The 26,366-nt window shown below is 36.4% G+C and overlaps 1 protein-coding gene across 2 annotated transcripts in view; it reads right to left on the bottom strand.

Annotated features, from left to right (window-relative positions):
• Prr16 (proline rich 16) overlaps positions 1-26,366 on the bottom strand; it is a 279,853-nt gene that overhangs the window by 10,688 nt on the left and 242,799 nt on the right. The window contains exon 3 of one of the 2 annotated variants that reach the window (XR_004946408.1): positions 4,387-4,557. The exons of the other annotated variant lie outside the window; for it this stretch is intronic. The gene's annotated coding sequence lies outside the window, so the exon portion shown is untranslated. The remainder of the gene's footprint in view (positions 1-4,386; positions 4,558-26,366) is intronic. 2 annotated transcript variants of the gene reach the window in all.

The following is a 26,366-nucleotide window of genomic DNA, read 5'->3' as shown; positions in this document are numbered from 1 at the left end:
GAACTTGATCATTATACAATGTCTCAGGAACCCTTGCTGCCTTCACAGAAGCTGTCATGACTCTTGTGTATGAGTCCTACAGGCCACAATAGCAGGTCTGCCAAAGGAATAAGCAGAGCTAGGGTCAGTGCCTGGTATGTTTCTTCTGATGGCTTTAAACATCATTGGCATGTTCATTATCCTTGTAATCAATAATAAATACTTTCCACTATTTGATACATTTACAGAATACAGTATGGAAAAGTCTTAAGAAACTGGATGAAAGTCGATCACCTAAGCACTCTATGATAATTTCCCCCATGAGCACAGAAAAGACACTAAATGAGAACACCTACTTCATCATTAGAGAAAGTGGAGGAGCTGGCTATAAAAATGTGAGCATGGGTTTCAGAGGGTACATGTTTGTGTTTCCTTTTTATCTGAGAAAACGTTGCTTCTTGAGTATTTTTGTTAACATAGATGAAACAGGAATTTCACTCATGCTGTAATTTTTTCCCAAAGCAAGAATCATTTTTTTTTTTTGTAAATCCTATATTTCTGTCCCTCTATTTTATATCCATTTTATTCTGTCATGTGTTTCTTAGAAAAACTGTTGCAACCTGATTAGCTCTTTGAAATGGATGGCTGAACATTTTTCCTTTTGGCAAAACACTGTGAAACTGAATTAAATCCTGGTAAATCTAATGTTAGCATGTATGTATTAAACTAAATTCCCTTGGAATTGAATGTAGCATGCCAAAAGAATAGTATTATTTTCTTACAGCGATTACCTCTAATCAAAACAAAGTTAAAATTCTAATCATACTCCCCTATCCTTAGTTAATCATTTATGTCTGAATTCCACTCATTTTCCTTTATCATTATTACATGACACACATGATAACAATAATCTAATGTCCACTCATGTTTTTCAACCATTAACTATGTTAGATAAAAAATTAAATGTTGCTTGCTTTCATCTTTATGAAAGCTATCACTCCCCTCTGGCTTTCAAATAGAAGGTAGAAGATATGGAAAGATGCCTTGGGAAAATAGAAATCTGGATTTTTCCTGAATTGTGAATTCATTATCATATTATGTCAAATTCCTTGTCTCCCTTCCTCAGCAGAGGTAAGATCAGAAGTCAACCACAATTATTATAGCAATGATTACCTGCTAAATAAAGCTACATTAGTCTCTAAAGGAATCATGGGGTTTCTTGTATTAATAAGGTCTCTGAAGCTGAAAGATTAAGAAAAAAAAACTAATCTATTTGTCTTTACTAGATGTCCTATCTAGGCTCCATTTACTTTTAAAATACATAACATTTGAAAGGATCAGAATACAATGAAAATAAAATATACTGTATTTCATTTTACTTTTCTTCTCCCAAAACCCATTGCTTCTTCTGCACACATTTTGGAATGATGTGAGCTTATGGATAGTGAAGAGACCTGCTTCTACATTAGCAGACTCCCTGGAAAAGCTCTTGTGAAAAGAAATACAAAGCTTTTAAACTGGCTGCTCTCCCCTGGGAGTGAGATGCGCTGCTACAGGTTTACTCGGGACAATGTAGGATCATTTATACTTAACCTGTGAGGGTCACGCTACCTTCAATCTTGCCACGGCTGGGGAACTAGAAAATTTATGCTTATATTGCCTAAAAACACCCAGACTACACATGTAAGTCAGCTGAGCAATGCAAGGTGATCAGGCTTTGAGGTTATTACACTTGCAGTGATTGTAGGCTTCTGTATTCTCACATTTGCCAGGATTCTTATACAGTGTAATCCATTGACAAAGCACTTGAACAATAGCGGAAGTCAACTGCACCACTAACGTACTGATACCATATCCATAACTACATGATTCCAACACTGAAGAAAGTGGTAATGCTTTGTGTTTGGCATTCAAAACACTTTTGCCCTCAAATGAATTCCAATATATTCTGATGTCTCTTCTTCATTTTGATATTTTAACAGGCTCTCTCTCAATGGAGCCCTGGCTGGTCCAGTGCTCACAAAGTTAACTCAGGCTGACCTCAAGCTTGGAACAATCCAGCTCTGTGGGCCGCCCTGGTGCTGAGATTGTAGTCTTGTGCTACCACATATGGCTTGTTTCCCTCTTCCTCCTAGGGCAACATACTACAGACAGCTAGGATTTCTATCTTTAAATTTTGTTTCATCAACAGACTTCTGACTTCATTAGACAGACAGAGTTCAGTGAGCTCTGGATATAGATTTTCAGGACCAGAAAACTTAATCTAGAGTGAAATATCAGAGGATCTGTTTTCTAGTCTTTATTTTTATTTCCTAAGATTGCCTAGTATAATTATTGAACCTTTCTTGTTCTCAGAACCTCACCTTTTAAATGGAAACCAAGATAACAGCACAAAGTGATATATCCCATGATGAATAAGGAGGCAGGAGAGCAACATATGAAAATTAAATTTGTCTTGCCTGATTGCTAATAATTGCTTGAAACATCAAATGTGAACTTATTAAAATGAATCTTAGCTCTATCTAAAATTAAAAAAAACAACAGCTATTTAAATTATATTCAACATATAGCATTTAATACACATATTTAATAAATATTGACTAGTGATTATTCATTTGTGAAAGTTCACTGTGAGAAAGTGTTGATGCTGATTAAAAAAATAACTGAAATACTTTGCTTTAATCCGTGATTTATAGCAAATCTTCTCAATTCCTATATTTTCTGAATCAAAATCAGGAAATTTAATATCTTAAAATGAAATATTTTGTGTGGCATTATTTGTTCATTTATAGGACTTAAGATGGTAGACACTGGCCCTCTGCAACTGTCTTCAATACTGCTAATGCATATATCTTTCAATAGTCACTTGATCACACCACAGTGACTGTGATGTTTTCAGAATACTGACTATTACTACATCTTGTTTTAAAGTAAACTTTTATTTATTTTTAATTTTATAATTTAATTTAATTTTACATATCAGCCACAGATCCCCTCTCCTCCCGCTCCCCCCCTGCCCGCCCCCCAATCCAACCCTCATTCCCATTTCCTCTTATTTTATGTACCTGTGGGTTTCACACACATGTCATGACATACATTTGTGGGTCAGAGAACAATTGTTGGGAGTGAAGTTCTCCTCCTCCACCATTTAGGTCCCAGGGATTGAATCATGTGACCACAGTCAATTTTATCCTCTGTGTCATCTCACTAGCTTCTACTTTGATATTTTTTCATAAGAAATCTTTGAAATATAATAGAGAAGTGTTAGTATACCATGAGGAATTGACACTATATCTTTTATTTTCAAGTCTAGAAGTGTTTTAAGACAGAAAAACTTACTGTTAACTATTATTCTGTGTTTAAAATGAAGATTCATGTGATTCTATCAAGTCATATTGGAATCTTATTAATTTATGCTTTCAACAACATTAACTTAGTAAACAAAAATGCCATCTTTAGAGATGACAATAAACATTTTCACTTCTTCCTTTGCAGGAATTCATGGTATCTATTAATTAGGCTGGACTGTACACACTATTTGTCATGGACACAGTTGAGCAAATTTTGACACACTTGATTAAATTTTTAATTTGTGTTGTTCATTATTTTTAGAAATATTTCCTGAAAATACACACATGTGTCATGAACTGCTTAATGCATGTAGAAAACATAGGTAAGATATTCAAGTACCTAGTAAGTTTGGAGCAAAAATATAAGAGTAATGAACTCTGCCTTCTAGAATTGGACAAGACTCTAAAACTGGGATGGAGAGATGACTTGGTGGGTTAAATATTTACTATATAAAAATGAAGACCTGAGTTCACAGCCTCAGAAACTGTGTAATAAGTGGATATAGCACTGTAATCTTGTCATGCCCGTGACAAGAGCTAGTGATAAGATGGTCCTGGGGACTTGCTAGCTAACCCATCACTCTAATGAGCTGGTAATTTTGAGGTGGAATTGTGTACTTGTTTAAAATATCAGGTGAGCAGGAATAAGAAGACAGCTGAGGTTGACCTGTGGCTTCCACAAGTACACACAGAGACAAGCATATTCCATCACCTACCCATAGCCTCACAATATGTGCATGAACACAAGCACTGGAAGAAAAGAAAGGAGGAGGAGGAAGAAGGAAGGAAAACAAAGAAAACCCCAAAGCCCAGCTTCCTTATGAAGACAGAATAGTGTTTCAACAACAGGCTATGTCATTAAAGTCAAGCAGAGGCAGAGTAAGAAGAGCACTCATGTAGGACCAGAGGCCAGCCAGAGCTGTTCAAGACCAACCTCCAAGAGGATAGCTCCCACAATAGACAGGGAGCATGGAAGGCATTTATGAGATCTTGACTACCTTGCTTGAGCTACAGCACCACCAAGTATGTACAAGGAAGACAGATTTCTTGTGTTTACCTGGAAGGAGAACTGCTGAGATCTGCAGTTTGGAAAGATGGCTGCAGGCAGGGCTGTAAAGAACACAGGGCAAAGGAGCAGTGTCTGAGGGAGCAGGCACGAAGCTGTTCAGTGAGCACAACTGACTGTAGCACAGAGCTGAGCAGGTGGCAGCAGGGACTCAGAAGAGGACTGGGGGGAATTCAAAGCACAAGAAATAATTTTAGTTAAGAACAAAGTAGTGGAAATTTTTCTTTCTTTTTTTTTTTTTTTGTGGCCTGTCTGGATGTATAATAATGACATTTCCCCAGATAAGAGAATAAGATAGTGTGGAAAATTTGGAAAATTACATTGACAGCTATACGGGATATTATGACAAACACCTAAGCAACATATATCAAAATGAAGGTTTAACATATTCAGGTGTAAACAATAGAAGTATTAATTAAAGTAGGAAATTTGTCATCTTAATCATCATGTCTCCAAAATGACTTCTACCTTGTCATTATTAATAAAAGATGAATCAGTTAAGAATCTTTAAAATGAAGTTTGTTTGTTTTTTTTTTTTTAACAAATGACGCTCCTAGCCAGTTAAAGCTGGAGAATATGCAAGGAAATAATCCTTGCAAGGACAGTTTAGATCACTGAAAGAAACATAACTTGTGACTAGTACATTAAATGTGGTGAAGGTTTTCAAATAAGTTTAGTCGTTATCATTGTTAGGTCATAAATCTCCTATAAAATTAGTCCAGACACATAAATAACCTTTGACCTATAATTTGCCCCACCTACAAGATATGTTGGAGTAAAGGAGGCGCAGAAATTATGGGAGTGGCCAACCAATGAGTGGTCCATCTTGAGACCCATACCGTGAGGGAGAGACCTCCCCTGACACTGCCTGGAGCATCAGGTCCCTGAGGCTGGACAGCCCAGAGACCTAGGATAGAACCAAACATGGCTGGCAAAGAAAAAAAAAAAGAAATAATTGCTAATGATATTCTGCTACACTCAGATCATCGCCTAGTCCAATTGTCATCAGAGAGGCTTCATCCAGCAACTGATGGAAACAGATATGGAGACCCACAGCCAAACATCAGGTGGACTTTGGGAAATCTGGCGGAAGAGGAGGAGGAAGTATTATGGGATCAAGAGGGGTCAAAGACACCACAAGAAAATCCACAGAATCATCTAACTTGGGATCACAGGGGCTCACAGAGATTGAAAGGCTAACCAGAGAGCTGGCATGGCACTGAACTAGGTCCTCTGCTCATAGGTTACATGTGTGGATCTTGGTCTTTTGTGGTGCTCCTAACAGTGGAAACCAGGGCTGACTCTGATTGTTACCTGTTTGGGGGATCGTTTCCTCCTACAGCCTTATTAGGGAAGGAGGTGCCTAGTCTTACTGCAACTTGATATGGGTGGCTGATATACATGGGAGGCCTGCCCTTTTCTGAAGAGAAAGGAGGAGTGGATGGGGGCAGGGGAGAAGGAAGTTGGGGAAGGAACTGGGAGGAGAGGAGGGAAGGAAAATAAATGAATGAATGAATGAATGAATGAATAAATAAATAAATAAATAAATAGATAAATAGATAAATAGATAAATAGATAGATAGATAAATAAATAAATAAGTCTGTCTGAAAAAGAATTAGTCAACTGATATTGGCTTGACCCTTTGTACAGGTTTACAAATGCAAAGTATTTTACCTAGGACTGATGGCTATCCACAGATACCTTTGCACCCCAGGGGCATCAGATTAAAACTTGAGTTAGCATTGGACAGGTTTAATCATAGAAAATTATCATTTTAAAAAATCAAAGTATAGATATTCAGTAGCTATTTAGCACTAATGAGAAATATTTTCTCTTCCAAATAAAGTTATAAAAGTCAAGATTTTATAAAATTCATCTTTGATATTCAAACAAGATGACCCTTTTATGTATGTGATTGGTGTAGAAAAGCTGATCTGTTATTTGTAGAGTAGTTAACTTTACATACTGGATGCCTTTAGCTATTTTCATTTGTAACAATAAATAATATAAAGAAAAAAAGGACAAATTTCTCCTGAGAGTCAAGGTTACTCCATATGAGAATCATTGATATGGTCAATTGGTTTTTTTTAATTTTAAGAATAAATTTAGATATCATCTTGATGAAGAAAACTATGAGGGAAGTTAAGAGAACAGTATCAGAAAGTTAGTAAACCAATAAGAATATAACTTAGGTAACCTCAAATAGTTAAATTTAAGATTTAGAGAAAGTGAGCCAAAGTAGCAATGCTAGATGTATTGCAATTCCTGATTCAAATCACCCTGCAGACTCACAGTAATAAATGGTACAGCACATCTGTGAAGAGGGTAGAGGACCCAGAAACAAGCACATAGTTGCAGCAATCTGATTTTGGCATAGGTTCAAAAACAAACATTGAAGGAAAAACAAATCTTGTTCAACAAGCAGGTGCTAAGGAAACTATATACCCACACATAAAAGCATTACACTGAATCTCCTCCAATTCTTATCCTGCACAAACTTAAGATAAGATTTGAAACCACTAAAAGAAAATATAGAATAAACAAACACATCTATATATAGTATTTTAAATAGCTTTGAAAATAACAGTAAGATTTGACAAATGGGACTGCATGAAATTTCAAAGCTTCCTCATGGCAGAGGAGACACATAACAGACTGAAGTCAGCCTGCAGCTGATAGAAAAGTTTCCTCAGGTCTTCATCCTACAGGAGATTCATTTCCAAAACATGGGAAAATTTTAAAAGAAAATGAAACATTTTCATAACCTCCCCCTAAAGCCAATCAACAAATGTTGAACAGACAGCTATCAAATGAAGAAGAAATGCCCAACAAATAAATTAATTGTGCAACATCCTCCGTCACTTGAAAAATGAAAAGCAAAAAGTGTAGTGAGATTTGATATCAAACCAGTCAGATGGCAGTTTATCTAGAAAATAGAAAGTGCTGGAAAGGATGTGGAGAAAAGACAATCCTTAAATACTACAGTGGGAATGCAAAGCTGTCCATCACTATGGAGGTTTCTCAGAAAACTAAATATAGCTGTCCTGTACCACTGATGGGTACAAATGCAGGGGATGTGTTCTTAGGACTGGTTTGCAAAAGAAGGTATAAGCATTTGGAGTTTCAGGCCAAAAAGTCTTACAATGATAGAAACAGTGTAATGTAAGGCCATCCTGGTGGAAAGTCTAAATAGTAGATTACTATGAAAGACACAAACTGTGGAGGTCTAGCTTGTGAGGTTTCAGAGTGGAATAAGGATAGAAGCCATTCATATTACGATTTGACAAAGGATTTGCTGCATTCTGCCCATGGCTTCACAGCTTGAATAAGGCTGAATTAATTTTAAAAAATGGACTAATTTGTTTGGCAGTGGCAAACTCAAGACAGGATAGCAGAATGGCTCTTCCATGGTTAGTATTTGCTGCTCCTATCCTGGTATAAACTATCAGAAAGCAACAAGTTGAGCAGGAATATATGAAAAATGTACATTTGAAAGGAAGAGTGGGGTTTTTAGCTGTGTACTCATGGCAGGTTCTGAGAAAGCAGGCACCAGAACCATTGAAGGGAGTCCACATGCTCTGAATTAAGACAGTCAGTAAAGTGTCCTGGGGGCCGGTATCAGCCATTAAAGCTTCTATCTTGTGCAAATATGAATTCTTTTGTAAGGAAAGAGCCTACAATGGAAACGTTGTTGAAGGAGTTTCAAGGTTACAAACCACAGCCTCTCTCAGCATACAGAGCATATAGCATAGAGTGAGGCAATTGTGGTTAAAAAAAAGGGGGGGTAGGGGTGGAGAGATGGCTCAATGGTTAAGATCACAGGCTGCTCTTCCAGAGTTCCTGAGTTCAATTTCCTGCAACTACATGATGGCTCACAACCATCTGTAATGAGATCTGGTGCCCTCTTCTGGCCTGCTGGCATACATTCAGGCAGAACACTCTATACATACATACATACATACATACATACATACATACATACATACATACATACATGCATTACATTACATACATACATATACCATAACATACATACACACATAAATAAATGAATGAATGAATTAATTAATTAATAATTTTTTTAAAAGTCAAATTATAGCTTACATTTGTTACCAAGCTGAGAAGTATCATCCAGCCAGTATTAGTTTTATAGGCACACATGCTGCAGGATTGAGAGGATTGTGGAGGCTCAAATCAAGGTTTCAGAGTGTCTGTGGTTTGGCCATCTGTGCCATGATCCAGAATCCCTAAATGAAGCCTTGGGAGATCATTGTCCAAAGCTGTGAAGATGGAGTCTAAGTTGCAGTAGAGACCCCATTATGTTGAAGAGCCAATACCTTTGGATGACCACTGAGTAAAAATCCAGACAACCAGTAGAGCTGGCCCAAGAGAGGGGTGTAGGATCTACAGGCAGCAGAGCTGGAGGAATGGGGATATCTGAATCCTTTGGAGCCAGAGAATTCCCACCAGAATCTAAGGTGCAGGGCAGGTATCAACTTGGTCTGATTTTTTTCCTGTTGGTTTTAGTCTTGCTTTTGTATTTCCTTCTTTGGCGCATCCTCATTGCCATATTTGGAAAGGGAATATTCAGTTTATGGTAGTTTAAATTGGAACAATTGGACTTGGTTTTAATATTGTGGGAACTCACAGATAAGAGATAGCCTAGGGTTTTAGGAAAACTGGAATTTTGAACAGTTTGGGGATGGTGAAAGACTATAAGGACCTTTGAGGTTGGACTAAATTCATTTTGCATTATGAGATGGACTCGGGCTTATAGAGACACGGGGTATATGATTACGATCAGAAAAGTCACATGTTTGGATGTGAGGTTGACAATGGTTGGGCTTGTGATGTTTAATACTAACTGCCAGTTTGGTGAGACTTAGAGTCATCATGGAAACACACCTCCAGGCATGCCTCTGATGGTGTTTCTAGACCGATTAACTGATGATGTTGGACATGATTGTAGATTTGGCAACATTCCACTGGCTGGGATCTCAGACTGAATGAAAAGGAGCAGCAAGGAGAGCATCATTATTCTTTTATCCGATTCCTTAATACAAAAGTGATGTGACCAGAACCTCCAGCTTCACTTTTGTAATAGCTGCATCCCTTAAGCCACAAACCAAAACAAACCTTTCATCGCTTAAGTTCTTTTTGTCTAATATTTGACCACAATGATTAAAGAGGTAGCGATTACAATCTCACTCACTTTACTTTCCTTCCTGTGCTGATAGTGTCTTATTTTAAAAATTATTATCAAAGCTACCGTCAAGTAGCTTTCCCAGGATTTTTGCTAATACTTATTTATTTTTATTTTTATTCTGTGTGTACTGTTGCTTGGCATGCAGGTATATCTGCACCAACAGAAGAGGATGTTAAATCCCCTGGAATTGAGTTTTCAGTTATTAGCTACCATGTGAATGATGAGGACTGAACCTAGATCCTCCTATAGAGTGCTCAGTCTTCTTAACAACTGAATCATTTTCCCAGTCCTTGTTTTTGTGTTTTAAATTTATTCTTTTTAATATTTGGTTCATTTTTTTTAATTGGCAGTATTTTTTTGGAGAATTTCATGCATGGGCACTGCCCTTACTTCATCACCAACCCTCCCTTCCTCTGCTTTAACTCCTAACATGCCCCTTCCTAATTCAAGATCTCTTATTTAATTATTATTATTGTATGAATATATTTGCATATAAATGCATATATGTGTGCACACATATATACTTAGCCTACTGAGTCATTTAGGTTTGCTCATATTTACATGTGTTCAGAGCTTACCACTTGGGTTTGGACAACTTGTGTCAGAATTCATCCCTATATGAGACTGAGTCTCCCTCTCTCAATAGGCTCTCTATCTAGGGGTGGGTCCATGAGGAATTTCTCCTGTCAACATTGGCATATAAACTAATGCCATGTTTATCTTTTCCAGACAACTACATTGTTTATAGCTCAAAGGTTGGAGCTTGACTGTCATATATAGAAAACACTATTTCACAGCAGATGTTGTTAGAATCTTAGATGGTATTATAATAAGAAGCCTGGAGCCAAATATTGAGGTGAAAGTTGAAAGCAGAGCAAACCATAGCCAACCTCACCTCGCCAACTCCACAAATCCTCTGACTGAAAGTCGCTGAGTTCTCACTGGAAAGGATCTCAGCTGAACTGCTTTAGTTCCTGTTTTCTCATACCTTATATACCTTTCTCTGCCCTGCCATCACTTCCTGGGATTAAAGGTGTGTGTGCTTTCCAGGTACTTGGATTAAAGGTGTGTGCCACCACTGTCTGGCTGTGTTTCCAATGTGGCCTTGAATTCACAGAGATCCAGATGTATAACTGCCTCCCAAGTGATAGGATTAAAGGTGTGTACCATCACTGTCTGGCCTCTATGTCTAATCTAGTGGCTGGCTCTGTCCTCTGATTCCTAGGCAAGTTTATTAGGGTACACAATACATCACTACAGCAGATGGCCTTGCTTTCTGACTCTTAAAATCTTTCTCTCCCCTTGTCTGTGATTTTTCCTGAAAAAAAAGGTTGCATTTTATATATATATATATATATGCATATGCATATACATACACACACACACATATATATGTGTATATATATACATATATACACACACACATATATATATTCAGCTGTGGTTGAGCACTCATGGTCACTTATTCTCTGCATTTAGAACAACTGTGGGTATTTGTAGTTTTCTCCATCTATTGCAAGAAGAAGCTTCATTGATGAGGGTTGAGAGCTACTCTCTTACGTAAGTATAAGGATGAGCATTTAGATTATGGTTAGAAATTATATTGGTTTAAGAAAAATGGCAGTAGAATGTTATTTTCCTCAGGTCTGTCTATGACTTCTCCAGTTACAGGTGGTTGGCTAGGTTTATAATACCAACCATGGCCATCTTGTTATGTAGGCATTTTGTCCAACTAGACAGCTGTTGGTACCCCTAAGGCAAAATTTCATTATATTAGATGTGCCAAATTTTCTCCATCCATTCATCCATGGAGAGATACTTGAGCTAAACTGGTTACTTAGTCATTGTGAGTAGGGCTGTAATAGCAATAATAATTAATGTGTAAGAATCTCTGTGCTGCACTGACTTAGAATCCTTTCAGAGAATATTCAGGAGTGATAGCTAGGTCATAAGATAAATTTATTTTTTATTTTCTTGAGGAAATTCCATACTGAGTTCTATAGTGCTTCAAATAATTTGTACTCTTCAAAAGACTGCTTTATTCTAAATTTTCCAGTTTTTTTCTGATGTATAAGTCTTCAATCCATTTGAAGTTTATGTTTTCATGCATGAGCTCTGACTTCTTTCTTTCACATAGGTACATATATTCTCCCTAAAAACTTTTGTTGGAGAGGCTTTATTTTTCATACTTAGTGTTCTTGTAATATTTTCAAAACTATTTTGGTTTTGAGTGCATGAACTTATTTCTTCATTCTCTGTTCTGTTCCATGGAGCTCTACGATTTATTCTTTTTTTTATGATTTGAAAGTTCCATAAATATTATATTTACATCATTTCTACCCCCCCCTTTCTCTCCATTACAACTATTTCTGTGACCCTTCTGCTAACTTCCTAATTTCTGACTTTTCCCCAAAAGTTATTGTTTTATACACATGTACACACTCACATACATACCTACACACACACACACACACACACACACACACACACACACACACACACTCCTATTGAATCCATTCATAGTTGCTTGAATGTACACGTATATAGGGCTGACCTTTGTGATTGGATAACCTATCAGAAGCCATCTCTGGGGAAAACCGATCCTTTATATATACCTTTAGCTTTATTCTTCTTTCAGCAACCATTGTCTGCCTGTAGCTCTTCATCTCGAAGTAGGGCCTTGTGAAAACATTCCTATCCAAGTTAGTAAGTCAACTGGTATTGTCAGTATGTGGGTCTTGTGCAACCATATTGCTGAGATTTCCTACTTATAAGTTATTATCTAGCAGCACATGGTTTGGTATTCTGGTCATTTGAATCTTTCTTCCCTTTCTTTGGCAATGTTCCTTGAGCCTTAGAGGTAGGAATTGCACTATATTATATACCTGTTGGGGCTGTGCACTCCAGGGTCACTTATTATCTGCATTTTTACCTGTTGTGGGGTTTGTAATAGCCATTGTCTTCTGCAAACACAAGCTGCTTTGATGAGGTATTGGATCAACACTTACCTGTGTGTTTAAGGATAAGTATTTAGAATATAGTTAATAAGTGCATTGATTTAGGAAAACACTAGTATTAGTTCCCCTCTAAGGTGGATGACCTCTCCTGCTATAGGTAGTTGGCTGGGTTTATATTACCTGATATAAATTCTGAATTCTGGCCTATCAAGCAGGCCTTAAGTTCAATAAGATAATAGTATGATATCCCAATATAGCAGTACCACCATTGCACTTTAAGGATACATTACTTGGTTGGGGCTGGTCATTGTTACGTTTTGCAGGCCTTACAGCTTTGTAGAAGTGTTGATATTTTTCTGCCTTGGTAGCTTGCATGGCATCTTTGAGAGTGTAAAAACTTGTCCTCGTGGGGAGGCTTCAAATCAGTTCCAGCAAAATTCCTCTCTGTCCTGTATCTAAGTCTACAGCAGTAGAGTCTTACCTTCAGAGTCTGGGAAGCAGCATAATGCAAATATAATAGCCTGCATTGTTTGAGGAGTGTGTTAGATACCCTTGATTAACAACAAAGAGAAATTTCCCATGCCTGGCACTGAAAAACAAAAGAATCAAGAAAACAAATGATGCAATTTTTAAAATAGGCTGTAGAGCAGGACAGAGAGTGCTTGAAGGAAGAAATAAAGCTGGCTAAGAAAACCTAAAAATGAGTTCATCATGCTTAACAATCAGGGAAGTGCAAATTAAAACTACTTTGAGTTTTCATCTTACTACAGTCAGGCTAAGATCAAGAAAATAACTGAAAATATCCTGGCAAAGATGTACAATAGGAAGCTCTCGTTCACCTTACTTAAAACTCATATACAGTATTTGCATATATATACTTGTATTTAGAGTGGTTGGCCATGTTGGGTGATAATGTTCTCACCAATAGCTGTATACTACTTTTCATTCTTTTTATTTGTACTATGGTATTTTAATCACTAAAACTTCATAACATATTTTGAAATTAATTGGTATGATACCTTTAGCTTTGCTATTCTCTCTTGAGAGTACAAACTATTTGGGATTTTTTTTTATTTCATATGGATTTTATAATTGTTCTAGTCTATTTCTTTTTTTCCTCCAGGGTAAAAGCTGAAAGATCAGAGAAGCAGAGCAAGCCACAGCCACCACCTCTTACCTCACCCACTCCTCAACCTGAAAAAGCCAGAGTTCTTGTCTCCTCCCACATTATATTCTAGTCTATTTCTTTAAAAAAAAAAAGTTGGATCAATAGAAAAAACAAATAAATTAAAAATAAGCATTAATCTTGAACATATACATATGGCCAATACTTATGTAAAATGATACCCAGTGCTATAATTATAAGGGAGTATACATCAAAACTGTGATGAAATAGCATTTAGAAAATTTAGTACAGCCATAATAAAAAACAAAACAAGATATTGAAGCATTGGTGTGGATATGAGAAAGAAAAGTTGTCTCTTAACATAATTGACAACAATTTAAATTGATACCAAATTAGTTATAATTGAAAGCAGCATCTAGGTTCCTCAAAAATTTAAAATAGGTCTAGTGTATTATCTGACAACTTCACTAATGGATATGTGCCTTAATGAGTTGAAAAGACTGTGTGGGAGAGATGACTTTCTGTCTTTATTGAAACATTATTTACAAAAACCTGTAAGTGGAAACAGCCTATGACAATGGTTACATGAATGAAAATAAAAATTCACAGTGTAAATTTAGTGTAAATATACAGTGAAATATAATTGATTCTTTAAAAATATAAAAAGCTTGCAACTTGTGATAAACATGCAAGACAAAAATGATTCTCTTTAATAGGCACAGCTGGTAGTCAAATTCTAAGAAGCAGAGACTATGGTAGTAGTGGGTAGTGGTTGGGATTGGGAATAGGGAACTGATCAGTGATGTTAGATGAATGATTTCTAGATATTTGCAATACAGCATAATAGCTGCAGTTAACACCATGGCATCATGAATGAACTACACAGAGAAACTTCAGCAGATATCATGTATGTTCATTGCCCTTATTACACTTATTTTGGTGAGTTGATGTTTCCTAGCCCATTGAACTGTGCACACCACATCAGGGTAGGTATTTGTATGTCTACTGTATTTCTACAAACCTGTTTAGGAAATCATGTAAGAAAACACAGGAGGAATTGTAGACAGAGGGGGTGGGAATGATGAAAATACAGTACTCATATTAATTTTGGGTTTTTTGTTTTTGTTTTTGTTTTTTTTTTTTTGGTTTTGGTTTTTCGAGACAGGGTTTCTCTATGTAGCTTTGTGCCTTTCCTGGAACTCACATTGTAGACCAGTCTAGACTCAAACTCACAGAGATCCACCTGGCTCTGCCTCCCGAGTGCTGGAATTAAAGGCATGTGCCACGACCACCTGGATCATATTAATTTAAAAAAAGAAAAGAAAGAAAAAAGAAATGCAGCATACAATGAATTGATTGTCAATATTTTGTTTCTTCAAAATGCCTCATTAATTGTTTCTTTGTAATACCCTGACAAAATTTCTTTCCTTTATGTCTACTAATAACTGGGCCAAGACTGTGAGCTTTAGAGGTACGTTTTCATTTCAGCCCTGTCACTTGTTGAGTTAGAGGCAAAGCCCTAAAGACAGTAAATTACATTTACTCTATTACTCAGTAGCTGACTCTTTAAGGAGTGAGCCCAGAATAAAAATGTACCTTAATACAAGAGAAGTATGAAGGATTAATATGTATAATAGCAAATCCTAAGGAAAGAGTTAACAACTTACAACATTTAACTCTGATTTTCTTTTTTTTTTTTTACATTTTCTAGGATTATATTATGGGATGATACATTCTGCAGAGACATCTTTGCTCACTGGGAAAACACCAGAAAAATTGCTTTAAGATTGTGTGGAGATGTTGTATTGTATATTTTCATTTATATTAAGTGAAATTATATAAGGCAAATCCATAGAGACCAAAAGTAAATTATAAGATCACTCAGTCTACAAGTAAGAGGATGGGAACTGACTTCTAAGCAGTACAGGTTTCTAGTTAAAGTGATAAATTTGTTCTAAAATTGGACAGTTGTACTTTTCACATAATTTGAAGAACTTAAAAAAACACTTTACTTTAAAGCATTAAAATTTTAGCATGTGTCAATTATATTTTAATAAAGTTGTGTTTAGGAAAAATGTGGCAAGAACTCAGTCACTTTATGTTATGATATTTTCATGCAAAAAGATATTTAGAATACATTGTGGTTTAAAGTTGAAATATCCCACAGAAGCCATGGAACCAAGAATATTTGGTCCCCAACTAGTGGCACTTTTTGGCAAGACTGTGTAACCTTTTGCGGGTACAGAGTTGTCAGAGGAAATAAGTCACTGGGGACAGGTTTGGGACTTTGTAGGCTGGCCCCATTTTCCATTCTTTCTCTGTTTCCATTCTTTCTCAGGAATCCATATGCAGTGCCATTGGCCAGCCTCCTGCTCATCATGTCAAGCCTTCTGAATCTACTCCTGTATCATCCCCACCATGACAAGTTAAATGCCCCTGCCACTGTGATCCAAATAAACTCCTCCTTAAGTAGATTTTATTAAGGTATTTTATCACAATAACTTGAAAAGACATTAAGACAAGCCAAGTACACCATGGATCCAGCATGAGCAACAGTGAAAATATTTCAATTCTACCTAGCAAGATACCACACTAACAATTAACTATGCAATGTCCTTTCTTTTATAAATGATGCCATTTTAGTGGTTGATTTCATACTGTGATGTCAACATTTTCCAGCTGCTTTCAGCTTCCTTTATGTTCTGGTTGTGGTAAAATGGCAAGTTTAATTATGAAATTGAAACTAAGACTGGAGAATTTAGAGTTAAGATAGCACACATATTCAAGTCTTCAAATTGAACTTTAACCTCTCCCAATCTCATTTCTAGTATTCTTCTTTAGTGATGTGATGTTTGAAGGACTTGGACATGTCAATTGAACTGGAGAGTATAATTAACATAGAAAAAGATGAACATCTATTCTGTGACTTGTGCATTAGACAAGACACTGAGTACTTACTCCCATGATGCACTGTGGCATATTCCCTCAACCTCACCTCCCAAAGAGTCTGTAGTATGAACTGAGATATGTGATCTGTTACTAACCTTCTCAAGTCTAACATGAACACATGCTAATTGTTATCTCTTTTAAACGGTTTACTGTTAGTTTTATGTTCACATCAAACTATTGTCATCCAGTTCTGATAATTTATTGCCAAAATTTAAGTAAATGTGATGTGAGTAACCTGAGCAAAGAATCATAGATATTTTAATTTTATTGATGTTTTTATATCACATTTCTAATCTTTTACTTGGTCTGAGTAGTTCACTTTATAGAATGAATTAAACCCTGCTATTTGTCAGAAACATACATTCTTGGAGATAAACATTCTACTTGCCAAAGTTTACTATTAATAGAATTGTATTAAATTTATTTTAACAATGTACTGTTGATTTCTTTTAAAGCAAAGCCACTATTTGGGAACTGTCACTTAGAACAGTGGTGTCAAAATTCATTTGTATTTTCAGATGTTTAATTAGCAGCTACTATATACTCAACTTCATAATTTTCTGCTAATTGTCTTGCTTAGAAAATAACTTATTCTATTTTGAGGATTACCTTTGGTATTCAGGGAAAATTGGTGTGGATTAATTATTTTAAAGAAAAATTCATGGAAAAGGGGATATTAAGTGATTAATAAATGTGGTTAAAATAAAAGTCACCACTTAAACAATTATGATGCCATCCACACAGACAGGAAACTTTTGAATGAACACACCACACTAAGATTAAAATGTTTTTATGTCTTTAAAAAACAATATACATAATTCCCAAAAAAAGAAATTCTAATAGCCAATAGGCATGAATTTTAAAATGTTAACTTCCCTAAGCAACACTGAAATGCAAACACACATTGAGTGAAATTAAGACACCAACAGTCTTAAGAAGAAGAAAAGCATAAGACAGGTAGATCCAAAGTGTTGAAGGATGGGATACACAAGAACAGTCACATTGCCTGTGTAAATAAAAACCTAGGTCAACAACTTAAAAAAAATCTTTTATAAGTCTACAGGTGTACAATATGCATCTATTGAAGGTACATCAAGTAAATAGATTCAACAAATTTACGAGCAATAAGGTGTTTATGACTTCCTTGTTTTAAACAGTAGGTTCAGAGTGGAAACTCCATTATTACCAATACCAAGAAACACTGGAATGAAAAACTTATTCTGACATATTTGTGTTGATAATGTACAGCACTAAGAGCAGCAATAACAAACACTACGCAACATGTGGCTGAGATGGAAACACGTCCATGGATGGATGTGAGTTATGAATGATTAAATGCATGTATCTTCCCACACTTATAAAGGAGAAAGCAGACAGCTCTTGTCACTGTCATTAGAACCCAGGAAAGCAGTCACCTTGAACGTGGGAGATAAAGACTCAGCAGAAGCAGGTGGAATCTCTGGGGGTGCTAGTAAAATCTGTCTTGGGACACCAGCACCAGTGCCACAGCGTGTTTGGAGAAATTCATCCTATAAATGGATGACAGCTCACCCATGAAGTATGCACACCAAAATCAATAAAGATTTATAAAAATGGTAAAAGTCAGAAGTATAGAAAAAAGGGAAAAACATTAACTTATTTACTGAAGGTTACTTTTGTGCAAATTTAAAAAAAAAGTGAAATGCACAACTTTAAAAACTCTGAAACTTTCTAAAATTTGATTTTTTTTTCACAGTTTATATAATGCAATTTGTTCAGGCCAATCTACTCCAAACCGCTTCCACACTACAACAGTCCAAAATCAACAACTCTTATTCATATGTGTGAGTCTTTTCCAGGGTACACTTCAAACATCAAAGGCAGATTAAGATGTGCTCTTTTTTTTTTTTTTTTTTTCTGCATCTGTGTGGCTACATTTTTACCCTTGCAGCAACAGCAGTGTCCCTATGACATATCTAAGAGGAAACAATTCACAACATATTTGCTTAAGTTCTATGGGGGTCTGCAGCACAACCTGCTTTTTTTTTTTTTCTCCAAAATCCTCTTGCTTCATTTCAGTTCCATTCACTTATTTCTCTTTTATTATGCCTCTCTTTTTCCTTTCAGTTCTGTGACTGGACATGGCTACATTTACATTCCGTAAAACACAAAATATCATTCAAATACTACAGACAAGGGGAAAATGTAGTGTGCACAGCCTACAGTATGGTGCAGCAGGGTCATTGCTCACAAAGGAGAAGAGGACACCAAATTGACTGGAAGTCTTACTCAGTCCCTGAATGAAAACAAAGAATTTAAATTTCAAGAGTACTTTTAAATGTCTGTGGATGGCAGTGGATATTAAATATTAATGATGTTATTCCATTGGTGTTAATAAGGTATGTGGTGATTTTGACAGGCCACTGACATTAGAGAAGTAACAGAAATAATTAAGTTTCTAAACTATGTACATGTAGTGATGTGAATAAGAAATGTCTCCCATGGGCTCTGACATTTTACCACTTGGTTCTCAGTAGGTGGCACTATTTGGTGAGGTTTAGGAAGTGTAGCCTTGTGGGGAAACCCATGACTGGGAGGAAGTTTTAAAACTTGGTGCCACATCCAGTAATCTCTCTTTCTGTCTCTACATCTCTCTGTCTCTCCTCCACCCCCTGCTTAGTGCTTGCAGTTCAAGATGAGATCGCTCAGCATCCTGCTACAGATGCCATGCTTGCCTACTACTTCTATGCTGCTATCATAGTCTCTAACTTCCTATAACCACAAGACAAAACAACCTCTTTCTTCTGTGAATAGCCTTGCCCATGGTGATTTATCATAGCAACAAAAAGTAATCACTGACATGCATTTTTACACTCCTGTATTTTCAAAATTGAAACAAAACTTAAATTTTACTTAATTAATCAGTGATATTAAACAAGAATAGTGTTTTATTTTACATATCAAGATTAGACCACTTCTATACCTACTTTCAAAAGCCCTCTAAAAAATAAAACTTATTTGAAAGTGAAGATGTATACTTTGCAAAACCTGTTTATACATAGATAATGAGCTGAAATTCTTTCCCAGGATAGACTGTTTTACTGAGGAAAAAATTGCAAAGGATAGAATAAAAAAATATCCGAGTTTCACAGAGCATGGACAACAGGAACTCAGGGAAGAGGAAAGTGCAGTTAAAAGCGAATAAGAAAAATTGGTTTAGAAGATTTCATAGCGTTACAATACAACCCACTTTTAAAATTCCACCAAGTCAGGGCCAAATGGGTTTAAAATTATCTCTGTACTCCTCATTTCTTCTAAAAGTTCAATGAAACTAATTTCCCACCAAAAGAGAAAACTCAAATTGAAAGTTATGATTAATAAAAAGAATAATAAGACATAAAATTATATCTGGGAGTAAAACCCCAGTAGAGAAGGCTATAGTAGAAATGAAAACTAAACTCTAGTCTATTCAAACAAGACGATATCTAACAAAATGACAAAGTGATGAATAAATCCCACACAGATCAGAAGGGAATGCATTTAAAATGATGTATAGGAGCTGAGAATAAACTGTAATTTCAACTGAAAAATTAATATAGAAGAACAAAGAACCACAAATGTACAGTGCCTAAGAAAGTATAACTGAAAAGATGAAAATCAGATAACTAAAGAGAAATTTAAAACAAGAATAGTATAGAAAGTAAGAAATATATAGAATTTTAACAAAAATCTACCACGTAAGACATGTATCTCTGAAAAGTAATTTAAATAATGTGCTGTATCTAGAACAGCTTTGTCCTTGGAACCTCACTAGGGGCAGTAAGTGAAGGAAAGTCAAACATACAGACACATGTGCAGGAAAGCTGGGGTCGGCTGGGCTGGGGGGAGTCTCATAAAGTGGTCCCAACTACTGTAACAAACTGGAACTCCCAAGACTTCATCATGTATGACACGGGGGTGGGTTTAGCTGGTCTCGGGAGAAGGTCTTCCTATGTGAGCCGTCTCAGGCTGCAAACTTCCAGGAGAGCGGTTTCAGTTGCTGGGCTTTGTATGCACTAGTCAGTCATTCACAAACACTTGTCCTTGGCCAGAAGGAAGGCTTTGGCATTCCGAGTCTAACCCATACTTCCTATGGATTTGAAGTATGGGTCCTTGACATGGTCATGCCATATTGATAATACACATTCACTCAGACTTCACCTCCTCTTTACATATTCCCTCTGGGCTTTGTCAGCTGCTCACAACAATGGCACCAAACCATTTTAAAAATAATCAGTTCATGTTTAAAGTAAGGAGAAGAAAATCTCTAAAGCAATATATTCAGAATATGCCACAGGATATGTCAATTGAGAAACTACCCAAACACACTTGTTTTCTAGTGAGAATACCTGAATCAAAATAGAGATTTGAGTATCTTTTCATGACAAGAAAGTAACTAAATAGAAAGTCAGTGTTATTAGGCATTTGACTTTATGTTATAAAATAGTGAGCAATTCAGTAAATTAAACAAGGAAATGAGTGACCATCAGGAAGAGTTTTACCTCAAGTCAATTCTCCAATGTGCAGGCTGGAGTGGTTTAATTCTATTAATAGAGATTAAGAGATGATGCTGCCATGATCACATCATAAAGAATGAGCTTCATGAATCAAAATGATTGGGGAACAAGTGACATAAGAATTCATGTTGCATATTAATATGCAGAAAGCAAAGAACTGAGAGGACACATTAGTGCTGAGTCATAGAGTTTGACAGAATGAGAAAGTGCTCTGATATGGAGATACAGTGTAACTGTCCACAATGGAGCACAAAAAGCAAAGCAAGAAGAAATAAAATATGCTTCATAAATGAAATTGTGAATTAAGAGAGTATTTATACTTCCTAACTCTGAGAAAAAGAGAGTTGCAAACTAAATTCCGTGGTACTTATAATTACTAGAGAATTACAGACAGTAAAAAAAATATATATTAAAAAAACATATTAGAACGATAGAATGCACAGTGAATTGTATGAATATTCTGATTTTAATTGTGTGTTTTCTAAGAAAAAATAGCAATGCTTAACACAAAAGATGATAGTGTTTAATATAGATTATAGAGTAATGAACATTTTATAGGATATTTATGTATATGTATGTAAATATGTATAAATACATGTATCCACATACAAGCTATTATTTCTTTCACTTTTGGTGTGTCTGTGCGTAAAAACCGACATTTAGCTACATGTGGTATCACAAATTTGTAATCTTAGCATTCAAGAATCTGATGAAGAATAATTCCTAGTTTCAAATATTATGAACTATTTCATGAAACAATGCCTCACAGTCCCAACAAAATAAACGGATGCCAAATATTTGGTAAGTAAATAAAAGCAGAATCTTTAAAGGGAGGAGTTCGGTTTGTTTGGTTATAAAAGCAAAACTGAACATTATTATACTATTATACTCAATATAAGTACAGCTAAAACAGTGACTCAAATGAAAACATTGAAAAAGATGCCCTTAAAATGAAAGAAAATCAGGAAAATAAGTAAATCAAGTGTGACAATTAGGATCTTTTATAAAGAGACTAATACTTGTGAATGGGGAGATGGCTTAGACACTAACTCATTTGCATTGCCTGCGATGTGTAGACCTGCAATGAAGCCCCGGAACCCACGGAATCATGCCAGGGATGTTGCCACTGTAAACTAGAGATAGGAGTGTCTCCAGTGGCCGGCCAGGCTTGATTAATTTTTTTCTTTATTAAGAAATTTTCTCCTCACTCCACATACCATCCACAGATCCCCCTTCTCCCTCCTCCCCTTTCACATCCCCCAATCGAGGTCTCCCATGGGGAGTCAGCAGACCCAGCACACTGAGCCTAGGAAGCTCCAAGCCCCTTCCCACTGCACAAAGACTGTGCAAGGTGTCATACCACAGGCACCAGGTTCCCTGAAGCCTGACCATAGACTAGGGACAGATCCCGATCCCCCTGCCTGGGTGCCTCCCAAAGAGTTCAAGCCAAACAATGGTCTTCTGTATCCAGAGGCAGGCTTGATTAATTTATGAGCCAATGGAGACACTATCTCAAAGGATGTTGATGGTATCCCTGAGGATGATAACCAAGGCTATCCTCTGACTTGCAAGTACACGCGCGCGTGCGCGTGCACGCGCGTGCACGCGCGCGCGCGCGCGCACGCACACACACACACACACACACACACACACACACACAGGGAGAGAGAGGGGAGGGGAGCTGATAAATAATGACATCAATTTTGTCACTACTGCAATTCTCAGAGATGATGATGACAGTGTTGTTAATATTTACACACACAATACAACATCAGCAACTTCTACAAGATAGACAGTATAGCAAGGTGCAAGGAGAAACAAACATATTAGTGACAGTTACCTTGTTTTTTGTTTGTTTGTTTGTTTTTGTTTGTCTTTTTTGTTGTTTTGTCTTTTTTTTTTTCCAGAGCTGAGAACCGAACCCAGGGCCTTGCACTTGCTAGGCAAGCACTCTACCACTGAGCTAAATCCCCAGCCCCCATATTAGTGACAGGCTAAGTCTTTACCGTATACTCCTCTATTTAAGGATGAGGACGGGAAAGTGAAAAAATAATACTCAGCAAGGACGTAGAAGAATGTATGAAATTGTCAGCAAAGATTTTACAGATATTCCCAACTCCAAACATTCATAGTGGAAGCATATGTTCTTTTCAATTGCACATTAATAACAACAACAATAATAATAAATAAAGCACCAACAGATACCTCAAACAGAACAGATCTAGATACAAGCATAGAAATAATAATTGTTAAAAAAAAGAACAACAACAGTGCAACCATACCTGAAGGCACAACATAATCCTAAATAGTTTTTTTTTTTTTAATTTGGATGTTAAAATATGACTTTTGGTTCAAAAGAAACATACAAAATAGAGATTGAATAAAGAAATACAAAATTCTATCCTATAAAGCCAATGTAGTCATTAGTGAAAAGTATTGCCCTCCATACTTGTCTCAATATGTATTAAAAACAAACAAATAAAGGAGGCCAGTGACCAACACATAAATCTAAAACATAATGAAAAACACAACAGAGCAGAGGCAGGAAGCAAAGCACCAATAAAACTAATAAATTTTAAAGCTGGTTGCAAAATCCACAGGCAACCAAAACCTACCCGCTAAAGTGCTCTAAAACCAACAGGAAAGCTCAAACACCTGGAATAAAAATAAGGAACAAGCCAGCCAAGCAGAGGAGTATCTTGTGGTGCTAATCCTTTGGACAACTTTCAGTGAAATCCACATAAAATGAGTCAGTTTCAAAGTCATCTACCAATGTTAATTTCAATAGCAGCAGAAACCTTAAACACATCAATTTCCACCGAAAGAAAAAACTAATAAAATGTTTCCCAACAAAGATGAATCAAATTCTAACACTTTCATCTGATTATTATGTGGAACACTGAAACAGCAGAGTCTCCAAGTACTGCAAATATTTCAAAATACAAGGCAGTTGTAGCTCTTTCCAGGATGTTTTGTCAAATGGCAACCAAAACTATCCTTAGTATTGGACAAAGTTCACGCCGAAGGCAAAATTACATTTGAAAAATTTTCAACTCTAGTAAACTGATATTCAGATTAGTATTTTTTAAAACTGTAATAAACAATTTTCAGGTATATTTTAACAACATAAAATTCACTCATGAAATCTACACACAGAACAATGCAAAGCTCTGGTATCTCCTTGGTTTCAGAAATGGAATCTTACATTATCATTCTTTTCTTTTTTTTTTGAGTGTATTTTTTTATATAATTTAATTTAATTTTACATATCAGCCATGGGTTCCCCTGCCTTCCCCCCCGCCCACCCCCCATTCCCTTCTCCTCCAGGGCAAAGACTCCCCTGGGGATTCAGCTCAACCTGGTAGATTCAGTCCAGGCAGGTCCAGTCCCCTCTTTCAAGGCTGAGCAAAGTGTCCCTGTGTAAGCCCAAAGTTCCAAATAGCCAGCTCATGCACTAAGGACAGGTTCCCAGTCCCACAGCCTGGATGCCTCCCAAACAGTTCAAGCTATTCAATTGTCTCACTTATCCAGAGGGCCTGATCCAGCTGGGGGCTCCACAGCCTTTGGTTCATAATTCATGTGTTTCCATTCATTTGGCTATTTATTTGTCACTGTGCTTCTCCAATCTTGGTCTCAACAATTCACACTCTTACAGTCCCTCCTCTTTCTTGACAGTAGGACTACTGGAGCTCCACCTGGTGCCTGGCTGAGGATCTCTGCATCCACTTCCATCAGTTATTGGATGAGAGTTCCAGCACGACAGTTAGGATGTTTGGCCATCCAATCACCAGACTAGGTCAGTTCGGGTTATCTCTCGACCATTGTCAGTAGTCTACAGTGGAGGTATCATTGTGGAATTCTGGGGACCTCTCCAAGAGTACATACAAAACCCATTCTTTTCTTAAAAAATAAATTAATAGATGATTTCTGTCCCATGATGGTAACTAAAAAGTCAGCAGAACAGCAGTGTAACAAGAAAGAACTAGAAGATTTTCAGTAATGATAATAGGAATACTCACTCCTCTTAGTTAACTTTTTCTGAATAGAAATATTAAACAATATAATCAGATAATTAGAGCCATATGAGATAGGCAGCCATTCAAGTATTCACAGACAGCACTATACATTTAGAACACCATCAAGAGTGATGAGGCCGGGCAGTGGTGGCACACACCTTTGATCCCAGCACACACCTTTGATCCCAGCACTTGGGAGGCAGAGCCAGGAGGATGTCTGTGAGTTCAAGGCCAGCCAGCCTGGTCTACAGAGCAAGATCCAGGAAAGTCACCAAAACTACACAGAGAAAGCCTGTCTCAAAAAAACAAAAAAATAAGCAAACAAACAAAAAGATTAAGAGTGATGAAACCTGAAAAAAATAATTCATAACAGTGTAAATATTTACTTGGAAAGATAAAGGCAGAGACTAAAGTCTGGGAGGAAAGAAAATATATGAAACATATATTTGATGTACAATAAATATAAATTTATAAAATATATAGGTAATAACACATAATAAAAAGTTTAAATAACTTTAAAATTGAAAGAATCACAATCAACACTGGAAAAGCAGGTGGTAGAAAAAATGAAGAGAAATTTGTTTAAATATATAGTACAGACAAAAAACTATAAAAACATTACAGAGTTCAGCTTTTTATTTTTCTCAAAGCAAAACATCCTAGCCTTGTCAAGTTAAAAATTTAAAAAAAAACTAAGATCAGTATCAAAACCAGTAGCCAACTGTACCTTAATTGACAGACTTTCCCTTTCAAATGCTATCAATAATGGACCCCAAGTTCCCTGGAAAATGGATGACTCCAGATCTGACACAGAAATGTACCAAGTGAGCCCAGGACATCTTGTCGTACCAGATATCAGGGGAGCGATACATAAAGTAACAGTAGAATTATGTTGAAAATGACTCACTACGTGGAAGTCTTGCAAGTGAAACATGATCGAGCATCTGGGCCACTGATAAGAAAAAGTGCATAATGCACTTCATATATATGGAGAGCCAGCAAAAGCCATTTGCTCTGAAATGTGATTGACTGCTCCTATGTAAGGAACTAGGGCACAAAGTACTTTTAGAAAGTGGTTAGCAAAGGAAGCAAATTAAGGGTTTTATATGAACTCTACCCTTAAAGAACTTAAGGAATATTTCAGAAAAAAAATGTTTATTTTATTATAATATTTCAAGTTA

This window comes from Onychomys torridus, chromosome 13 (genome assembly GCF_903995425.1).
Source record: "Onychomys torridus chromosome 13, mOncTor1.1, whole genome shotgun sequence".
NCBI lineage: Eukaryota > Metazoa > Chordata > Mammalia > Rodentia > Cricetidae > Onychomys > Onychomys torridus.
Note: the sequence above shows the minus strand (reverse complement) of the source record. Positions and strands in the feature narration are given on the sequence as shown.